The sequence below is a fragment of the Plectropomus leopardus genome, chromosome 24 (genome assembly GCF_026936395.1).
Source record: "Plectropomus leopardus strain MGB_pleo_1.0 chromosome 24, ASM2693639v1, whole genome shotgun sequence".
In the NCBI taxonomy this organism is placed as follows: Eukaryota; Metazoa; Chordata; class Actinopteri; order Perciformes; family Serranidae; genus Plectropomus; species Plectropomus leopardus.
In genome coordinates this window covers 13819714-13836441 of record NC_142199.1, presented here as the reverse complement: position 1 = coordinate 13836441, position 16728 = coordinate 13819714, and the positions used below count along the sequence as shown (strand labels likewise).

Genomic DNA, 16728 nt, shown 5'->3' with positions numbered 1-16728 from the left:
ACCCAACCACTGATCCGAGTTCAGCGGTCCTGCTCGCAGAGGCTTGATAAATATAAGCCAGAGGCTCTTTAGCGCTGCTCTGGGAGTGCGTTTTGCTCCCTGCCGGATCAATGTGTCCACACACCCCAGTGCCTCTGGCTATTAACGGGGCCCTCTCTCCTTACACAGCTGCTGTGTTAACATCTAAAAGCATGGTTTTATGTGAGAAGACACCATCGGTCAGAGGGCAGAAAAATCACTCGGCCACTGAGTGGCTCTCTATCAGCTCACGATTGCACCAAACTAAACCCACGGCTGAAAATAACATTTAGGCTGCAGTTCAAAATAAACAGGCAATGTCATTAAATGAAGAAAATGTATCTGAAACTGGCAGCCTTTATCAGTTTTATCTGGAATGATTACTTTGCTGGTATCAATGATGTGCCTCTCGATTTGTCTGACAGTTACGTCCATCTCTGTCTTGCTTGGAGATGCCTCCTGTAGTAAATACACCAGGAGATTAGTATTGTGAATTTCATATTGTCTGCCCAAGAGAGTTCAAGACATGCTAACTGTAAATGGAGGTCACGCTAAATACTTTCAACTTTAGCCTGTTGGAATTGTTTTCTTCTGAAATATGTGCGTGTTTAATGCTGTATTCATATTTCCTGTATGATGTGGTTGTATTTTAGAAATAAATAAATATCTGTGATCATTATAACCTTGTCAAAGTTCAAGGTATACTAAGACTTTTGCATAATGCTGTATGTGTTTTTGATTTTAGAGTAAACTGACCTTTAAAGCAGGTATACTGTTTATCATCATCATCATCTTATTGCAGCATTTTAAAACGTGCTAATTAGCACTAAATAGTATTCAAAACCTGCAGTGACAATATAGTCATTGCACTGTTTCACCACAGGGAGGCAGTGGTTGCACACATTCTCCTCACCTATGGGAGCCTGTAAGTCAAACCACAGACTTTTTGTGTTGAGGTTTGGCTCCAGTGGAGGTGTTACAGGTTAAATGACTTGCAGTAAGAGCAGTATAAGGTTCCTGTGATCTTCATGTGCCTGCAGGCAACAGTCCTTTCAGAAAGAAAAAAAAAATCAGGGATCCAATTTATCCCATTGCCCTGTGCCTCTCAGAGTGATGGACGACAGTGACATCTTCTGGCAGTTTAATTTAAGTCAAGCCAGGTAACGTTTGATTATGTTTTAGCTAGTAAACTAAAAAAAAAAAAAAAACACGCTTCCAGCAAAACATCTGGCCAAGACTAGACTCGAGCGTAATGGAGCTGTGAGAAGAGCCTCTATGTGCCAGAGCGTATTTGCCTGTTCACAGTGAAACCCTTGAAGCTACAAGCTGTCTCCTGCCTCCTGACAGACAGGGCTCAGGTGCTGCTCTTCCCCTTCCTGTGTAAATTATACACCAGGTTTTGATAGGTGTCACATTAGACACAGGATGTTGTCCCTCCCTCTGTCTCGCTCTTCCTCTTTTCTTTTTCATGTCGCTGACAACAGCTGTGCAAGCTGCCAGAACTGGCTTTACAACAGCAGCTTGCGATGCCATGAAGCTGTATACATGCTATACGGCCGTCAAACCCACGGAAATACGTTTTTCAGTTCAAATGGTGTCAAACAAGTGCCTAATTATAGATATAAAAGGTCATTTAAAAATATCTCCAGCGCAGGTTTTCTGAATTAACTGTGCGGCGTTGTGGTCAAAAACCATAGTAACACAGAAGCACGTTGAATAACAATCAGAGTCTAATGGAGAAGTTACACTGAAAAGGATGAGTCAAGTAAAAGCCTCATTGCTGCAGGAAATACTGTGATGACTGCTTTAAGATACTGTGGGAAGTGTTCACCTATTGCTTATATTTAAGTAAAGGCTGTAAAACTCAAAAAAAAAAAAAATAGGAAAAGAAAGGGGAGCTTACGTTGAACAGAGGAGCCTTTTCACATAATGGGTTTATGTTCCCCACTTGCCTACCCGCCTGCCCCTGGCCCCAATCTGGCCTCCTCTCTTTTAGAGGGCCTTAATGACTGACCCATTTACATAACTCCCTTCCGGTTTGCAAATGTTTCCCTTTATGCGGCCCTCTCTTGTCTCCCAACTCATTCTCTTCATCCTCTCTCGCTCCCCGCCTCTCTATCTGAAAGTCTCTCGCCCACGTTCTGACCAGGTGGAGCCTCGCTGGGGAACGGTCCGAGCCCAAAGTAAACTCTGTCACATGCAGAGAGAGAAAGGCAGCCAGGGAACTGTGCTGATAATCTCTGTCAACAGCATATCTGAGGGCCTCGGCTGCCTGGCTACTGCTGAGTGTGTGTGTGTGTGTGTGTTTGAAGGTGTGTGTGCTCAAGATCAACTGGTGAAGTGTGGGTCTACTTCACCGTGCTCACACAGCAGCTTTCCGGTGTGTGGGTGCTTCTATTGATAGCCAGCAGATTGCCTAAACCAAAAAGCATGTTTGCTAAATTTCATAGTTTCAGAATAAAAGACAGTATCAGCTAAATTACTTGAGGAACTTAAATTTGATATATGTTGAATGAAAAGGTGTTGGTGTGAGTCCAAGGCACGAAAAAACAATTTGTTTTTTTGGAAAATATGCTGATTTCCTTTCTTGTCGAGAGTTAGATAAAAAGATTGATAACCCTCTCATGTTTGCGCCTCAATTATGGAGCTCGAAGTGGGTATAGATAAGCTTAGCATAAAAGCTGGTAAACAGGGGAAACAGTGAGCAGGCTCTCGTTACTTCAAAATCACACCTGCACCTCTACATTTGACTAATTATCAGACCCAAATGGAATCAGCAAATCATTTTACAGTTTTCAGCTGTGATCAAGAATTGTTTTAATTTTTTTTGCTTTGCTTTGATAGACAATAAACCGAATCGCAACGTTTGTTTCCAATCACTTCTGGGTAGAAAACCTTAAAGTCAGGTAGCCTGCATAAAATGGAACAGGGCTGAGCAAACCCGGCTTCAGTTGGTGAGTTTACTAAAAAAAAAAAAAGAACCACTTGAAAAATCTCAGTTAAAGTGTTTGCTATATTTAGAATATTTTTACTTCCTTATCTCGCTGTCTGACAGGAAACCGAAGCCAACATCTCAATGCCACCAAACTCCATCAACAAAAATACTAATTTAACTTTGCAGAACGCTTGAGTTGCTGTTTAACTGCTGCCTCCATCAGTTAGTGAATGTGAGGCAAAGTGTGGAGAATATATTGCAAACTTGAAGCAATTGGCCGAAATAGTGCATGTACAGCACATGTACAGCAGTACATCGTTTGGCCACTATGTCGATAGATTTGGTTAATCAAAGACACGAGCAAAACAACAACGATCATAAAATAGGAAGAGCAGAAACATCAGAAAGGTCGGACCACCATGTTTAACTATATATGTTTAAATGTTAAAGTTACTGTTGAAAATGATGACAGAAATGGAAAAGGTTGCCATTTTTGTGCATCTCCGCAGTTTAAATAAATTGCCAGTTGTAAACCCTAAAGTGATTGTTGTCATCAGCACAACATCATAGTGATTCAGCCTATATTCAAAAAAACATTTTTTTTATATCTACGGAAAATAAAGATGTTGTTACAGATCTGTGGGTGCAGATTTGGCGTTGGCCAGCTGAACATATGACTTACTGTGTTTGCTTATTCTGTACACATCAAGATGTATAAATGAGAGACTGACATTTTTGGGGAGTTTTGTGTTGAAACTGTTGCTTGGTGAACAGTAGCTAGGTTCAATGACTTCCTGGAAAGAAAATGTTTGTGCACTGATAACTATCCAATCACACGCAGATATAGCCATGTCGGAAAATAACCACATTTAAATATAGACCACTGTAGTCATCTGATCATACGCGGAAGTGGACCAAATGTCAACCATGTCAAACCACATACAAAACTAAAACTCTTTCCACGTACAGATGGTTTTGTGGTTGAGCTTTCGGGCACTGCATGCACATGTTAATTGATTTCTTTCACATTTCCACTCATTCTTTCTTTCATTTCTCAGTAAATTTATGTTATGCAAGATTTAAACATAAATAATATCCACCACTGAAGCCTCCGTTCACTCACAACAGCAGTAACCCACACAAGAGCAAAGCTTCTTAACCCCGTGGCACTAGGTGAGGAAATATGTAATCTCTTTGGCACAAGGCAGCACTGCTTTCAAGTGGGCACGAAACACGGTGTTGCGGAAGAACAGAATGTCTGTGTTCCGCTTTTTGGCATCCGCGTGTACACACACGCCTCTTTCATTGAGGAGTCACTACAAACAGCAGGGCCTCGGGGCATCTTTCATACGTACAGGAAGAATGGATTTGGAATGGTTTCCAGGACACATACCTGTCTGTTGTCAAATGTCAAAAATGGGACTGTGACATTTCACAAGACTGCACTCACACACAACACATCCCTCCCGACACGCACATGCATACGCAGGGATTTTTAGGGCATTTCCCACAAACATGAAGCCTCCAGTGTGGCCTGTAGGTTATCTCTTTAAAAGAACATGGAATTTGTCAATGGGATGTGAAAATCTCTTCAAAGTCTTAAACCAAATATTGTATAATGAACGTCTGTGGGGTGATTCTTCATGGGTGGGTTGTCCTTCATTGGCAAGTTTACATCACTTCTTTCCTGGAATTGTCTAAAGTTTTTTTTGTATAATCCTGTCAGGCAGACCACACCCATATGGTGCCAAAATAGACTCAGAAAGGGACTAAAAAATAGTTTGACCCATGTCTTTAAAGACACAATGACAAAAGTCCCCCAGCTTGTAATTGTCTGCCTTTGTTAATTGTTCACTTAGGTATTACAAGCTAAATATGTCAATAAAGTATTTTTACAACATCGAAATCCCTGTCTTCCTCCTGTGCAATAGGTGCATTTCATTTGCAGCCTAAAATTTCAACCAAAATGGCCTAAAGTTGGTTTTCAGACTTGGAAAGCAGGAAGAACTTCACCACCTGCGACCACAAAATTCAAGATGGCTACTGAGCATCAACAGCAGTGATGTCATAATATACTGCTTATTAGCACTTCTGTCTTCTTTGTGCAACATTAAGTCGCGCACACAAGTATTGTCCAACTTTTATCTTTGGACAATTTTATCTGAACAACAGCGTAATACATTGTTTGCAACTGGTTACTAACAATGGCCAACCTGGGTACAACTGGTATTGCTAAAAACAAATTGGTTTTCTGATTTGTACTGGAGAGCAGACTGATGACTTATTTTGAACTCAGCAGCTTATAGTTCATTAATTCCTGCCATCAAGTATGATTTGAGGCAACTAACCAGCCCACATACAAAGCAAACATAACCCATATTTGACAGATTGTGGGTCGTAGCAGCCAGCAGAGTGATATCACAATAGTGTGTGTGTGTGTGTGTGTGTGTGTGGAGGGGGGGCGTTGGGGGCGTGGCGGGGCGGGGCGGGGGGCGGGGGCGCGTGGGCGGGGGGGCCGGGCTCATTTGCGTCATCTTTGTTGGCAAAAACTTTGTTCAAATTTTAAAGAATGCAGTTGAGGTCTGCTCAAGTGTGTACAATTTTGTAAGAGGAGTTGTCTAAAAAGTCTAACAGCAACCAATTTACCAAAAACGACTTTTTAGCTGCTATTAGTGACAACAAAAGACAGGTGAAACTCAAACTGCAGTTCACTTACTTTGGAAGTCAGTAGTCAGAGCCAGAGACGACGTCCCATCCGAGTTGCCCACATTCCAGTAGCCTACAACAAGTCAAAAAATTCACATTAGCAAAACCAGTTCTAGCCAGGTTAACCGTTGTTAGCAACACCAGTTGATAATATAGTATGTTGTACTTTGTGTTCACAAACACCATAGAAACATGTGTACGACTGTTTTAATGAGACACAAATAAAACAGAAGTGCAGAGGTCTGACTTCAGAGGGTGTTCATTTCAACTGAAACATAGAAATTCTGACCTCCCACTGAAAATGGAATGCGCCATTAGCCTCAGCAGCACCAGCATCTTACACCCAACGTCACATCTCATTGCTCAAAGACAGCAGTTAGACCCAGACTGAACAACAAACATAAAACCTGTCTTTTTTAATGTTTTGTTTGACTTCTGCACCATTTATCCCTTGTTCCCATGCAGCACTGTGTTTCTGGAACAACACGTATACTATCCACACATGCTCACACCAGTGCAAGCTCAACGTCAGCAAATATTGACATTCTCCAGTGGATGCCACCTGGTCTGCCAGTTGAGGAATAATATCCCAACCGCTCATTAATCTGCAGAGGTCACATGACACAGACACATTTCACTTAAGTAAATGTAGTTGTTCCCAATCGCAGTGAGAGAATATGTTTAAGATGCTTGAAAAAGGTATTCTGCATGAGCAGTGAAGGCCAAAATGACTTAAAAGACAAAGCAAAGAGCTTCAGCAAGTGTAACAGCTAATTTTTTCAAAAACTGACAATAACTATGCCGAAAAGAATAATGGAGTGGAAGTAAACAAACAAATTCTTCACTTGTTGCGAATGTAATTTTTCTGCCCTCAGTACCCACTGAAAGTCTGGAGTTTGATGCCTGAAGAACTGACAATGAGGTTTATGGCCTTTGGCATCACATAAAAATTAATCATGTTTCTTATTTTCAGTGTGCAGTCTATTTCCCCCATTGAGTGCTTTGCTTTTATTTGGTTCCTTTATGAAAGCAGAAGAACTGTGCTCAAGCATGTAATTAGTTTTCATGATAACAATAGAGAGTGATATGAAATTGAGTTATGAAATTATGAGTCAACTGCAGCAGACAGCTGTGTCAGTTAGTTATACTAGCTGCTGCAGTTCCTCTGTGATTGATTTTCATGTTACAACTTAAGTAAATGTTGATGGGTGAATTCCTGGAAATATATTTACATGATACCGTATGTGTGCTACATGCAAGTAACCACAAGTGATATGAAGGTGTGAGTAGTGTTATTGGTCTTGCACGCAGCTACATAGAGAGGCCGGTAAAGATGCAAAAGTGTGAATGGGATGGTGTGAGGTGGCCGGTTGGTGCAAACAATGGTCGTTGTGTTCACCCGGAGCAGGGGGTGGGGTGAGAGGCAAAGAGTGTTGCCTATGTGCTGGAAAACAGAGATGTTAAGTATATTTGAATATGAGCATCTTTCTCTGAAACACACAGACTGCTCGATGCATTTACAAAAATCTTCCATTTAGTGTCTACGCAGCAGCTCACTTTATACCTGATGACATTTCGAGTTTCGAGTCTGAGCTCTCTGGTTTCTGGAGAGACCTACATTCCCTTTAACTCCTTCATGTGTGGAGAGCCTTGACACGTGGAGTCGCGGAACTCCTGGAGAGCGACCTCTTCGTATTTTCACAGTAAACAGCCCCTCCAAAAGCTCGCGCTCCCTCTCCTCCGTCTCCGAACAGTGGCCTCCTTTCAGGGCCATCACTTAAGGGCCCTATTAATAATTTGACAAGTTTTCTCAAAGATTAATTACGGCCAGCTTCGAGGCTGCAATTATGCAGGGTGGAGAGACTCCGTAAACCTTCTCCAGCTCCATTTCCAGGCCCAATTTTCCACTTATCAAGATGTCAATGAGGAGGAGAGGTTGTCTGACAGTCTCTCTGATGCACAGATCCCTATTAGTTGGAAGGAATAAACAGCACTTACTGGCAAATGCTCTCCAATTCGCTCGGAGACGGCTGAGATTGAGTGTGGGACTGAAGTCAATAGGACCAATCTTTTAAGGCCAAGACAAAATAAATCTGAACCTGATTGCATTAGAGTTGGGAAAGTGGTAAATCCTTCAAATTTGTTAGGATGCTCATGCTAAGATTAGTGTTTCCTCCTGACAGAATAGCTCTGCAGGAAGTGTAATTCAGGTCTATTTCAGCAGGTATTTTGTTTACTGTGTAAATGGTGTTGCAGTGGCTAGCTATGTTGCCTCACAGAAACAGGGTTCTGGGTTTGAGCCTGCTGGTCAGCTCGGGCCCTTCTATGTGGAGTTTGCATGTTCTCCTCGTGTAAGCATTTTCTTTTCCCCTGTGACCCTTAAGAGGGTAAACATTTACAGAAAATGAATGGTTGTGTCATTGTAGATAAGCATGTTAGAATTTGCACAAAACCCAAAATAAAGCTTTGGCTGATGTCAAAGAAGGTATTTTGTAATAGAATTTGACTCGATGATAAAAGTAGATTAAAAAGGATTAGGAATCATCCTCTGGGGACGATAAATGTAAAACTACAACTACTGCTACATGTTTGTGTGCCTCCACAAACCAGTCAAGTTGCTCTCACAGTTTACATTTATGTCTGTGAAAAACCATGGATGCCTTACATACATCTTCAACCCGCCCACACAGAAGCTCTATACAATTAGCACTTTCAACCTTTCAACCTTTTGGACATAAAAATGTCATCACTTCATTATTTTGTCCTATGAAGAATTTGTGTGACATTTTATCCTAATTAGCATACAAATTCTAGAGTTACGGCCAAAAACATGTTTTGAGAGGTCACTGTGACCTTGACCTTTGACCACCAAATTCTAATCAGTTCATCCCTGAGCCCAAGTGGACATTTGTGCCAAATTTAAAGAAATTCTCTTAAGGTGTTCTTGAAATGTTGCACTAACAATAGTGAGACAGTCGAGGTCACAGTGAGCTTGACCTTTGACAAGCAAATTCTAATCAGTTCATCACTGAGTGCGGCTTTTACGGTTGCGCAATATTTGAAGAAATTCCCTCAAGACATTCTAGAGATATCGGGTTTAGAAGAATGGGATGGATGGAAGGACGACCGGATAACATAATGCAAACTGTGGTGCGAGAGAAAGGTCAAGCGATTACCAAAGTTGTTACTACTCATCTAAGGGGGACCATGAATGTTTGTTGAAAATCAATGGCAACCTATTAAGTAATTATTAAGATATTTCAATCTAGGTCAAAGTGTTGAATCAACAGACCGATGTTGCCATCACAGACACCAGGAATCAACAGAAAAAAATGCCACATATCACCATAGGACGCAGACTTCATAAAATGATGTAAAATTGACTGTCAAGGTCAATTCCACCATGAAAGGCAAACTAGCGAGCAGACAAAGTCACTCACTCAAACACTCAAAGCATTCAAAGCAATTAGTGCTGGAGTTTGACCCACTTCTGGCTTTATATGATGAAGTGTTGAACTTGTGACTGCTGGGTGAGGTGTCAAGTAGCAGCCAGACACCATACATCACCACTGAAGAGTCGAATGCTCCTGTCCTCCACAGCAGATGGTTGGTACCGAGCCAGCCGGCCTGCGCTCGAGTGTGTTCGTGAGTGTGTGTGTGTGTGTGTGAGAGGGAGAATACAATGCAGCAAGTGTCCCCACGCTGTGGTCTGCCAGAGATAAGAGCCACCTGCCTGTCCCATTCTCCCCTCTGCTGAGTTCAAACAGAACCCTCAGTCTCACGACAACTCGTATACATTACTTGACACATAAAGCATGCACATAAGGGTTATCATCGCAGATCATTTGGGGAGTAAATATTAGTTCTCATGTTTTGTGCATAGTTTTTGCAAATAATGCTATATCTGCACATCTTGGGTCAAATTATTTCAGAAAAAAATACCATGCAAGGTTGAAATAAACTAAAGCTACCTACTGCTACCTTTTTAGATTAGTATCATATCTTGGTTTTATGATGTAAAGATTCTCTTTGTGTTTCATGCTGAAACATTATCATCTATGTATGCACTCAGTGAGAAAGAGGGGGACGGAGAGGTGAACTCAGAGCACAAAGCCCAGATTGTTCCTCCTCGCTGTCTGTCCGTGATAACAATGAGCCATTCATTTGCCCCGCGATGGGCCCTAATTAATTCCAACTTTACATTCTGACCTACAATCTCCCCTGCTCATCCCCTGTTTTCCCCCCGGATCCATCAATTAATGCATCCAGCCAGATGACTTCACCCTTCACCCTCATCTCTTTCACCTCCCTCATTTTTTTGTCAATAAAATACTTGTTTACTTTTGTGCCTTGCCAAAAGTCATTACAGACTATCCAGAATTACAAGCCACTATCAAAATAATTCAGGAAGATCTCTTACACAGCTGAAAATCAATAAGGAATATGCCATACAGCTATTAAAGCTGTAGTATTAATGTTTTGGGCAGTTTTTTTTGGCCCTTTGGAGGGCAGCAAAACAAGCTTCAACTACACAATGAATCCTAGGAAAATGGTTTGTATGAAATCTAACGAATTAGCGGCCCAAGAATTAACGGACCCACCGGTGAGGTTAGGTTCAGGGAAAGAATCTTGGTTGAGTTTCATCAAGTTATGCCTTAAACCTAAAGTTACATACTAAAATAAAAATTAAGGTTTAGTAAAATTACATAGGTTCAGCTTAGGAAAAACATGGTTGGGTGTTGTCACATTATGCACTTAATGTAAATTTAGGTACTTAATGAAATGCAACAATGTACCTTAAAATAACTCATAGTTCACTTGGTTTAACTCTGCAGGGGGAATGTCCTGTGTTTGTTTGACCCATCCACCAACCCCACCTACTTCTTTACGCAGACTTTCACTCTTTATTCTACTTCCTTTTTCACTTCTGTCAGCACACCGGTCAAATGACTGCAGCTATTAAAATTGCATGGGTCATATGTGCATTACTTTTTGTAAGTAAACATACAAACAGTGCAAAGACCAGCCTGAACAATACCACTGACATATTACGGCTTTATGAAGTTGACATGGTGAACATGTCAACTTCATAAAGCCGCACACAGTTTCTGGCCACCTTATTGTTGTTAGTCCAGTATATTCTCTCCTTTAACTCTGGTTTTGGTCTCCACCAACTGCAGAGGGAAATTACTCTTTTTAACTGATCAATCTGCTAATTTGTTCAGTAGCTTGTTGCTGATGTGGGTAACATGTAGTGCTGGGCAGGTACTACGCAGTGGGTTAATTAGAGTGTCTTAAGGTGAAGACAGCAGCCTGATGTGGCTGGGAAAAAAGAGATGAGAGTGCGACAGAACCAAAACATTAAAGTTGTGGGCCTGAAAACAAAAAAAAAGTGGTCTGCAGAGTTGAGGTAAGCTGAGGGGGTTAATTATTCTCATGGGTTCAGCACAATTATGTAACAAGTAAAGTATTTTTTATGTATTATAATACATGTTTTGGCCTATGCACCTTCCACCAACCTGCCTTGTGTTCTTCTACTTCAAAAGGAGAATTATTTCCTATGTCAACCCCTGGAGAAAAAAAAATTCTGCTCTCAGTTGTGTGAAGTGTAGGTGGACTCAGCATTTTATTTTAGGCCCACTGAGGGTACTGGGGAAGGTAACTGTTCATGTCACTCAGTAACATAATCTTTTTTGACACTGATAACAGAAGTAGTCTTTCTTCACTCGATAGCCAATTTTTCTGCTTCCTGTTTAGAGTTGAATGTGCCGTCAACGTCCCTCTTTTTTTGACAATGGATTTTTTTAGAACCTTTTAACCTTGGTGTACAAAAGAAAGTCTATAAAAAAATTATCTTTGATTATGAGAGTGTGACTTCAAAGGCTGACATTTACCATTCATGCTCCACATCATAAAAAGAAACTGCAGCAATTTCCACTGTTGCTATGATATTATCTCAATTTGTTGGGCTATTTATGGGCAAAAAGACCCAAAACAGAAGGTCTTAGGGTTCAGTCTAACTGCCTTCCAACCCTAACCCCCACTTTGTTAACTTTGGGCCATAATAACAAATTATCTGGTGAGTTATATAACAATTCACCCTGCGCAGAGTTGCTATTAATGTTGAAATTAGCTATAGAGACCAAAACTGTTTTTTTGTACCAGGCTGTAAACATGTTTATTTCTGCTGAAAAATTGGGCATTTTAACATGGAGGTCTATGAGGATTGGCTCACTCTTGGAGCCAGCCTCAAGTGGCCAATAGATGAACTGCAGTTTTTGGTATTTCTGAATTGGCTTCATTTTCAGCCCCAGAGGCTGCTGCTTGGTTGATAGGTGGCAATGTGGTGTCTGTAGCAGTACAAATACAACCCTCTGAAACCTGGATTGACATCAGGTTTCTTGTGCTGTATTCAGATTCTTTTTACAGGCATTTAAACCTTTAAAACCTCAGCAAAGTGGTTTGGTTTCTTTTAAAAACATGGCTTAAAACGCAACACGCATCTTGGCAAGCAATGTCCCGCAAATTGCAAGAACAGGAAAATGAATTGAAAAAAAAGAGAGAGAACTGAGAGATGGGGAAATGTTTTCCAAGTAATTTCTTAAAAAAAAAAAAAATCTTCTTTTTCTTTTAATATATTTGTCCGTTCATTTTCATGTAAATTGTTTTACTAATTTCTTGCTAATTTGGGGTAATTTCTTACTGTCTTCTTCAGAGGTATTTGAATGAAAGAAAAATGCTCAGGTTTCAAGGGGTTAAGTACACCTCAGGGCGTATTCTTGACTATAATGTTTACAAAGGCATATCCTGGCAGCCTCACCTGTGCATGAGTTTTACCTGATGGTACCTGGAAACTCCACACTGATCTGTAAAGAAGATCTACCCCTAGTTTTGTATGTGAGTGGAAATCTTGGAAATCCCATCCCTTCTCCCCTCCTTACCCACACTCCCCCTTGACACCTCACTCCAGTCACCATGCAGCAACACACACATGCACACACACACATCAAAATGGTCCCTTTGCCGCAGTCTCAGCCCCTGCTCTCCCCCTGACAAACAGAGCTTGGCGCTGTTTCCTTTTTCCTGCCCTACATCCGAAGTGCGAGGAGCGAAGAGGAGAGGGGAGAAGTGAGCTGAATTAAGAGAGTGGAGGGAGAAAGGGAGGAGGCTGACAGAAGAGAGCGAGAGGATGGAGCATAGTGGAGGGGGGGTTGACATGGAGACAGAAAAGAGAGGCGAGAGAGGGATATAGCAGGGGGAAGGCATGAAATGTGTGGGAGGAGGAGGGGGGAAGGCGTCTGTGGTGGGGGTGGGGGGGCCACAAAATGAAGAACAGAGGCTGCTTTGTCGATAGCAACAGCAAACTTTACGGCGATCATTTGCTGCTCGCGGCCTCAAAGAGCAGCAGTCTGTTTGTGCTGGGAGTGTGTGTGCGTGTGTGTGAGTGCGCGGTTGCGTGGATGTGTGCCGGGAGTGTGTCTGCGACGGCGTGTGTGTCTGTTTTAGGCTAAACATGAAGGAGCCCTAGTCCACCTCCTTCCAAGAAACACATGGAAAACACACACACACACACACACACACACACACATACACAGGATATTTGGTTGGTTAAAGAGGCAGTAACATGAAGCTTAGCTTGGCACAGGTAGACCAAATCCTTGATAAGTAACTTCCTCTTTTGCACAGAGGGGATTATGGGGAGGCCAACAAAAATAAGATTACAGATGGCATTTCTCTGGCTAAAAAGTGTAGACCATGAAATTATTCTTTGGTTAAAGGCCATTGTTCACATAATATTGTGAAGATCATGCCAATATATCAACCTGTTCTATTTCCCTGGTCGTCAGTTAGTTGCGCCCCTCTGCGTCTCGTAGCGACGCACAAGGCACCCTTTATCGTCCCTATGGGATGCACTAATTGTAACACGTGATGTATTATGAAAATGGTCCTGAAAGTTATTCATTCATGTCGTATGGTATTTTCATCTACTTGGACCCAGTCTTTGCAGGAACAGAGACATCCTGATTAACCTTATTTCAGTCATCTAACCAATTCAAAAAACCAACTGCCATTGATACAAGGGAACCAGAGGTGCAAAAATGCTGACTCATTCCGGGTTTTTTTGGAATGCTTCACATTGATGTGTCAGTTTAGAATCATACTGTCAGTTATCAGTTGTACCACCTACCAATGAGCAGAGTTAAATTTGGGGCTGGCTTTATTACCTCTCCCAAAATCTAATGACGAACCACGAAAAAAAACTGGCCTTCCCAATCAAGCCAACATTTAATCCACGGCCTTCTTTATTTTTGCCACGCATATCTATTTCGAACATGACACCTTGTCAGCTTGCTGTCAAGAAATCTCTGCACATTTGGGGCATGGCTGAAAACCAACACTGAACGTCTGTTACCTTGGACCCCTCAGGTGACACTGAAAGAAAACCGACATGATTGTATAATTGATATAACTTCATGGGTGCAGGAAGACTTAAGAAAACCATTATCAGTAAAAAGTGTTTGTTGCATCTACAATGCAAGCTAAGACTAACATGCAAAGTGAAGCCATAGATCAACAACATCCAAAAACAATGCCGACTTCTCAGGGCACATCTGAGATGGACTGACGCCGCAAAGTGGAACAGTGTGCTGTGGTCTGAGGAGTCCACATTTCATACTGTTTTTGTCCTTTGGTCTAAAGGGGAAAAGGACCATCCATATTGTTACCAGCGTAATGTTCAAAGCCAGGATCTGTGATGGCATCATGGACAACTTGTAAATCTGTGAAGGCACCCTCAAGGCTAAAAGGTACATACTGGTTTTGGAACAACATACACTGCCAACCAGACAACGTCTTTTTCAGGGACGTCCCTGCTTATTCCAGACAGACAATACCAAGGCACATTCTGCACGTGTTACAACAGCATGGCTTCATAGTACAAGAGTGCAGGTAACAGACTGACCTGCCTGCAGTCCAGACCTGTCTCCCACTGAACATGTGTAACACATTATGAAATGCAAAATACAAGACAGGACACCACGTACTGTTGAGTAACTGAAGTCATATACCGAATAAGAATGGGAAAGAATATGTTGCAGGTATCAAATTCAGAATGAGTGTACATTTACAAAAAACAATAAAAATAAAATCATGTCTAAAAAATAAATAAATATCATGTCTGTGCACTATATGCACTATATTTTTTGACTATATGTCAAAAAAGACTTCGAAATCATTGAATTTTACACAGCTTTTTCAGAATTGGGGCTGTAGAATAGGCCTATAATACATCTGGTCACTTCAGATAATTTTAACTTGAACTGTAGTTTGAGCTGATTAAAGCAAACAGAAAAGTTACAAGGGCTTATTATTTTCTCTGGGAATGTAAAAATGTCCCGTCTTCTGCTCTTATAAAATACAAAATTCATCACACAGCCGCTTGACTTTCTGTCTTGAATGAAGCCACTGAACCTGGCCACAGGCGTGGACACCTAATAGTCCACCCAACAGCGTTAAATAAGCAAAACTCAAGTAGGCATGATGATTTCATTGGCTGTGTCTGGTGCCAAAAAGGGAAACTTATGTAATCTGACTCTCGGCTGTGTGTAGTAATTTCATGCAGATTTTAGTCAATGGAATGCAGTTACTATTGTGTTTCATGAATCACTTCCATTGTCACTTGTTTACGGGGTGAAGTTATCACCAAAATCAAGGATATTTTTTGCAGTTTTAGCTAGAAGTTAGTGTAAAATAGATGTTTGTTTGAAGATGTCAACGAGATTTAAAAGATTGCGGGGTTGAATCATTTTCTGCAACGTTCCCTCCCTCTTTAGCCCGTCACACTGAAGGTTTCTGTGAGGGCCCCATTCATCCTCCTTCGCTGTGTGTCACAGCCAAGGCCTGGCTACAGCCATGCCCGAGCAGCACAGTGTGTGAGTATGAGAGGAGAGACAGTGAGTTTGGGTTTGTAAGGGTCTCTTTCTTCAGGGTCATTGAGCGCAGGTGACCACAGGAAGTTGTTTTCCAGAGCTTTTCCAGTGGTGTGTGTGTGTGTGTCTGTGTGTGTGTGTGTTCAGCTTAGGGCTGTCTCACCACAGGAACTTCCTCTTTGGGCAAACACACAAACGCATACATGCATACACACTCACCTGTGCACACAAAATTCCTACAGGACAAGCACTCCCATGTGTGTTATTCGTGCAGTGTTGGTGTCAGTGCGCGTGGAGGAAAATCGATGATAATGGCGGAGTGTTCATGAGACCTTGGAGACTTTTGCATTGATTCTGACTTCTGCTTTGATGGTATATGACACAAAGTCAATTGAGTGTGAACACTTGGCCCATCTCAGGTTTTGTGCAATAAAAAACACTACTTTTCCATGTCTTGCTTCTTGCATCTTGAAAACTCCTGGATCCAACCTTATTTACTTCTGATACACTTCTCTCTCACCTAATCAAAGCAGCCCATCACTGTAAAATCTGACAAGTTGATTTTACTTAAAAATACCTAGGAAACCAATTGCCAACCTAAAAATGACAAGTTTAACCAGATCACATTTTCGGTAGTTCAGCAACTTCAGTAAACCAGATTTACTTTGCTATATATCTGTATTCTGCTGGTTGCAAACTAGGCAATCATATTTGTAGGGCTGGGCAAACTACATTGCGATAATTTTAGGCTACATCTCAATACAGAATATATATCTCAATATTTTATTTTTAACAAAAGAGGGGATTTAACTGGGAGACCGAATCAAACTTTTTTTTTTATTGACCAAATTACCTCTGAATAAACACTGAAAACTGATCTGAACACAATTCCATTTCTGATCAATAATCATTAGTAATGTAGATATGATGACTAAGTGGGTAAAGGCAAGCATTAAAACACGTAGAACTGTCTGATAAGTTGAGAAAAAGTACATCACTTTACTCTAATGCAACCTCTAAAAACAAGGAAAACACCATTTATTCCATATCATGGTATAACAATATATCCAATATCTAAGACAATATATAGTCTCATATCTCAATACAATATATTATCTTTATATTGCCCAGCCTTCAATA

The 16728-nt window shown here is 41.2% G+C and overlaps 1 protein-coding gene across 1 annotated transcript in view; it reads right to left on the bottom strand.

Moving 5' to 3' along the window:
• The window catches only part of LOC121962718 (gamma-aminobutyric acid receptor subunit alpha-5-like), a 270680-nt gene that overhangs the window by 126895 nt on the left and 127057 nt on the right, over window positions 1-16728 (bottom strand). Inside the window, exon 8 of the mRNA XM_088074904.1 lies at window positions 5670-5732. The gene's annotated coding sequence lies outside the window, so the exon portion shown is untranslated. The remainder of the gene's footprint in view (window positions 1-5669; window positions 5733-16728) is intronic.